We start from the raw sequence: 6,000 nt of genomic DNA on the forward strand, positions 1-6,000 counted from the left end.
TTCCTGCTTTTTGTTTTTGGAGACACACAGCATTCAAATATGCTTTCTTCCATTTAAAAGGATGAAATCCTTAAACAGTGGCTGGCTTGTGTGGGTGGGTGGGGGGAAACTTTTGCCTTCCTTTCCTCACGTTATAGCCCTCTCCTGCATTCTTAGCCTTCTGTGTTTTTCCTTCCCTCCCCACTTAAAATGTGGTTACAAAGCATGGATCCACATGGATCCTCAGGATCTTTGCATTGGGTCACCCCAAATTCACCATCAGAGCACACAGCATGTCCATGGCTACAGCCTGTCCCCCCCCAAAAAAATCACACACCCACTGTTGCCTGGGGCTGCAATGGTGCAAAAACGTGGTTACAAAGCATGGATCCACAGGGATTCTCAGGATTTTTGCATTGGGTCACCCCAAATTCACCATCAGAGCACATAGCATGTCCATGGCTACAGCCTGCCCCCCCCCCAAAATCACGCACCCACTGTTGCCTGGGGCTGCAATGCTGCAAAAACGTGGTTACAAAGCATGGATCCACAGGGATTCTCAGGATTTTTGCATTGGGTCACCCCAAATTCACCATCAGATCACATGTCTGTGGCCACAGCATGAATCACAAAAATGATACGTCCACTGTTTCATTCAGAATATTTTTTCCCTTGTTTTCCTCCTCTAAAAACGATGTGCGTGTTATGGTCAGGTGCGTGTTATAGAGCGAAAAATACGGTAATTGGGAGACTTGAGCCTTCCATTCAGGGAGAAGAAAACAGTGGAGCAGCATTCACAAAGCCTTGTTATTGCAGCTGATTCCCATTGTATGCCACAATCTAGGCCACCCCTACGTGATCGCACCCACTGAAGACAATATAAATGGTGGTTGGGGATTGGTAGCACATTAATACGGATGTGAGGTGATAGCGGTAGCCGATCCTTCAGTGTGGCGGCCGCCTCCACTCGAGAACTTCCAGCCCATTCATATTAAGCAGTCACCTTCACTGCATAGTTCTCAGTGCCTGCTAAAAACTTTTTTTTGCAAAAGCAAGTCTCCCCAGACATGTAAATTTGACATGTATTTTACTACATAACTGTATTTTATTATATATCTGTACAGTCATACCTCAGGTTACAGACGTTTCAGGTTGCGTTTTTTTGGGTTGCGGAAAGCCGAAACCCGGAAGTACCGGAACCGGTTACAGTGGTGCCTCGCAAGACGAAAAGAATCCGTTCTGTGATTCTCTTCATCTAGCGGTTTTTTCGTCTTGCGAAGCAAGCCCATTGACGGATTAGCGGATTAGTGCTATTAGCGGCTTAGAAAAGGGGGGGGGAGGAAAAAAACCCCGCAGGAACTCGCAAGGCATTGTCGTCTTGTGAAGCAAGCCCATAGGAAATTCGTTTTGCGAAGCACCTCCAAAACGGAAAACTCTTTCGTCTAGCGAGTTTTCCGTCTTGTGAGGCATTTGTCTTGCGGGGCACCACTGTACTTCTGTGTTTCGGCAGTTGTGCATGTGCAGAAGCACTAAATTGCGCCTTGCGCATGGGCAGATGTGCCAAATCGCAACCTGTGCGTGCGCAGATGCGCCACTGTGGATTACGGATGCTGCAGGCTGCAAATGTGCATCCCGCAAGGATCACGTTCGCAACCTGAGCGTCCACTGTAATTGCATATATAGCTAAACCACTGAGCCTCTTGAGTTTGCCAATCAGTAGGTTGGCAGTTCGAATCCCCATGATGGGGTGAGCTCCCTTTGCTCTGTCCCAGCTCTTGCCAATCTAGCAATTCAAAAGCACGCCAAAAAGTGTAAGTAGATAAATAGGTACCGCTCCAGCGGGAAGGTAAACAGCGTTTTCGTGCGCTGCTCTGGTTCGCCAGAAGCGGCTTAGTCATGCTGGCTACATGACCTGGCTACATGACCTGTCTGTGGACAAATGCTGGCTCCCTCAGCCTGAAAGCAAGATGACTGCCACAACCCCATAGTCGATTTTGACTGGACTTAATCATCCAGGGGTCCTTTACTGTTTACCTTTACCTACCTTATATAGATATACCTGATTTTTATCAGTAATTTTAACATATATTTTATATTCTATGTAAAACACCGAGAGGCTTTGATGATGAAGCAGGATACAAATCCTGTTACATAAATTAATACAAATGTTGTTGGAAGAAGTAAATGCCCTCAAATGTCACTGCTTCTAAGGGGAGTGACATTTATTTTTAACAGGGCAATGAATTTATTTCTTGCATTCCTAAACCAATTCCCAGTAACAGCCCTGAAGCAGTTTGCAATAAAATTAATTAAATTAACAATAAAATATGATTGCACGCTTTTGAGCTCCATACAGCATAATAAGCAAGAAGAATGACATTTGGTGCATCAGTGGCATGTAGCAGAAAATGCCTCTGCAGATGGAACACTGTGGTAGTGTAGACAATTGTGAGTACCAGGAGAGGATATGCCCACTGGCATCCTTCAAGACTTAGGAAGAGATTACACACCCACAAACAACAGCAAAAGTTGCCTTATCATCAAATAAGTGATCAGTGCTGGTGATCAGGGGAACAAGTACACTGTAAGAGTAAAACCATGCAACCTGACACTTATACTTGCATTGCCAGGGCATTCTGGGCTCGTTCACACAGCCATCTGGTGGCCACAAGAAATGCCTTTTAACCAGCACTGGCCAATGTGAGCTGTGAGTTAAATCTTGCAAATGGTGCTTCTAGGAGTTACACAGCAGCAGCCTGGGAACTGGCATGCACATGGTTTTCAAATGTTCATCCAATGATTGTGAAGAATGTTGGAGTTTGGCAAATGCACTGCAGCCTTTTGTAGACATGGTCTAGTATGACTGCTGGTTAAAATGAAAATGAAAATGTTTTTTGTCACGGCAAAGAAAGCCCTAAGTTTAGGTTTCACCAAAATGAGATGTAGCTACTCCTGTATTGATAAATGTGCCATGGGTGTCAGCACAAAATGGCTGCCATGGCAGCAAGAAAGAGCTACTGGTACTTTATACTGGTGAGTATACAGTGGAACCTCGGGTTACAGACGCTTCAGGGTACAGACACTTCAGGTTACAGACTCCGCTAACCCAGAAATAGTACCTCGGGTTAAGAACTTTGCTTCAGGATGAGAACAGAAATCGCACGGCAGCAGCGGGAGGCCCCATTAGCTGAAGTGGTACCTCAGGTTAAGAACAATTTCAGGTTAAGAACGGACCTCCAGAATGAATTAATTTCTTAACCTGAGGTGCTACTGTACACACATAAAGTCCTGAGTTTTAAATGTGGTAAAGATGGAACTAATAAGTTAACTCTGCATCTTGCTAGCTCATACCGACACTGACTGACTTGGAGAAGAAGCAGCAAAGCAACAAATGGGGAAGTGATCTATTTTACCAACAAGTAGTTACTAAAACAGAATGACTCCCTAAGGAGGAAGAGCAGCTTGCCTTTCTGCCTACTGCCCCCACCCTGGCTCAGATAGCTTATTGCTAGCATTGTTGCTTTACTTCCAACGAAGAAGGCATTCAACTGGCATGGGAATCAGGGCCACCCCAAGGCATTTTGCTTCCTGAATCAGAGAACAAGATGTTCCCTTCCCATTCCCCTAACAGAATCCCATTGGCCTGGTGGTTGATTCTTATGTCAAAATTGGCAATGAAATGGCATCTCCCACTGTATCTGAAGGCAATAGGCAAGCACAGGGCAGTTTAGCTTAAGGGACTCAAGCAGAATAGAGCTGCTGCCTTACCTCCACCCACCCCAAAATCTGCTGCCTGATTGGGAGTTTAACATCAGGGTGTGTCAATCAATTGATTCACAATATAAGTAACAAGAATAAATATGCACAAGCCTACTAGATGCATCATTTACTTACCAGCAAAATGCCCAGCTGTTGGGGTTGTCATGGAATTGATGGGCACCATACATCACTGGGACCATCAGAGCGCACAAGCGCTTGTGTATATACATAGACCTTTCACATCCAATGGACTCTCTCTCTGTAGATATCAGATTACCCAGTGTAAGGGAAATGCAAAGCAATTGCTACAACGTCCCCAAATGCAGCACTGAATCTCTCTCTCTCCCCCTCACCGCTGGGTTGAATCGCAGTCACTCATCTATTAGGGAAAATAAAAACATACAATTTCTGACACCATCTGTATCTGACACTGATTACTCTGATTTCTTGGAGCAGAACAGCTTCCCCCCTACTCTAAAAGTCTTGCTAATTGCCGTCGGTTTACTTAGCCCCGGAGAACACAAAAGGACCGAGCGAGAATTCAGTGCGCACGTTCTCCCACTCTCCTTGAAATAGCCTACTTTAGTTCCATATCTTGGTGGTGTTAGAGTATGACAGAAAGACAGACTCACCTGTGCTTGTAAAATGTAACACTTAGAAAATCAGCATGTAATGTGTGGGTCCATTATTAGGACATGTGCAACTGGCTGGAGTGGTAAACAAGCTTATTATGGGGATGAAAGACCAATCCCTAGGATGTCTCAGCTGCAGTGCCCTTTGAAAACCCTCCTGAAAAATATGAAAAGCACCCTGCTGTCTATAAAGAAAAATTAAATCAAATTTCAGAATTATATGTGTGTTTTTCAAATGATGTGAGTGAAGAGCTATAGCTGCCTGCTTTGACATCTGAGATACTTAGCTCAGAATTTATGTGTCAAAAGCTTAAAAGCTTAACCTAAGCAACTTTAAAAAAGCACTATATTTCCAACTAATTAAGTCATGTCATCCAAATATGATTTATTTACTGCCATCAGTCATGTCTACAGCAGAATTATCTCATTTTTTGATTTCTAATGATTTTCCCTCTCCTCATTAATCTGGTTGTGAATTATTTTTAATATATCTTTCTGGCATGAAAGCAAATCAAATCATTTAAAAAAAATAGCCAAAGGTAATTCTGCACTACAGCTGAATGATGGACGTCAGAGCTTAGTTCTGTTCCTGTGGTTTGACACAAGCCTTTCTCAGCCAAAGGGGAAGAGTTTGCTACACAGCCTCACTGAGAGCTGCTGATACAGAACGCCATCCCACTTTAGCTGCTTCCAGGACCTGGAAGCAGGTCCTCTTACTCAGCTGTATTTCTGGATTTCCCTTTTCTTAACAGGTATCTCCTGTGCCCCTGGCAACCCCATTTCCCCAGAAAAGAGGGTAAATGAGAAAGCCCAGCGTTTGTCAAGGAACACAATGCCTGTGAATGAGATAATAAAAATATATAGAACATAATACATTTTTTTAAGACTGGGAAAGCTGAGAAGGAGTACTTCATTAATGCAAAAACAATTAGCTGGCACTTCTAACAATGCACAAGGGTCAACCCTGGATTTCTCCCCCGAGGAAGTAGCTGCAGACCCTTAGACAAAACCTCCACAGAGAGATCATTTCCAGCCAGAGCTGCTGCTGGTACCATTTCCATGTCACAGACCTCTATTATCTCCATGTGAACCATATTTCTCTGCAGCTCACCTAAGGGCAGATCTTTCTAAGAGCTTAATTGCAGGTAGTTTGTTAGTTGGTGACATTCCTGGCAGAGAGCGTTGGCCTGCAAACCTGTTGCACAGCATGGTTATTAAGGTATTGAGGTATCCTTGCATATATCACGTTTAAGTAGCATTTTTACTGCTGAGTGCTGCGATGGATGTTTAATCTGCATGAACGCACAGGATGCTAGTGCAGGGAAACTACAGATGTCCACTTAGAATGATATATTTGCAGTTTTCCGTTCTGCATCTCAAACGTGGAAGTTCAGCATCTTCAAGTTCCGTTCGGAGCCAAGACACAAAAGCAGTCAGAGTGTCAGAGCAGAGCTGGGAAGGTCTCGGGTTTAAATTCCCACTTCAGCAAGAAACTTCCTGGGTGATCTTGAGCAAGTTGCTCTGTCAGTCTGGCCTACCTGACACGGTTCTTCTGAGCATAAAATAGGAGGCAGTTGTGAGCAGTCATGTCACTGGCTCCCACCGTGTAGGCTTAGAATCCAAAACCAAC

This window comes from Podarcis liolepis, assembly GCF_965112155.1.
Source record: "Podarcis liolepis genome assembly, chromosome: 2".
NCBI lineage: Eukaryota > Metazoa > Chordata > Lepidosauria > Squamata > Lacertidae > Podarcis > Podarcis liolepis.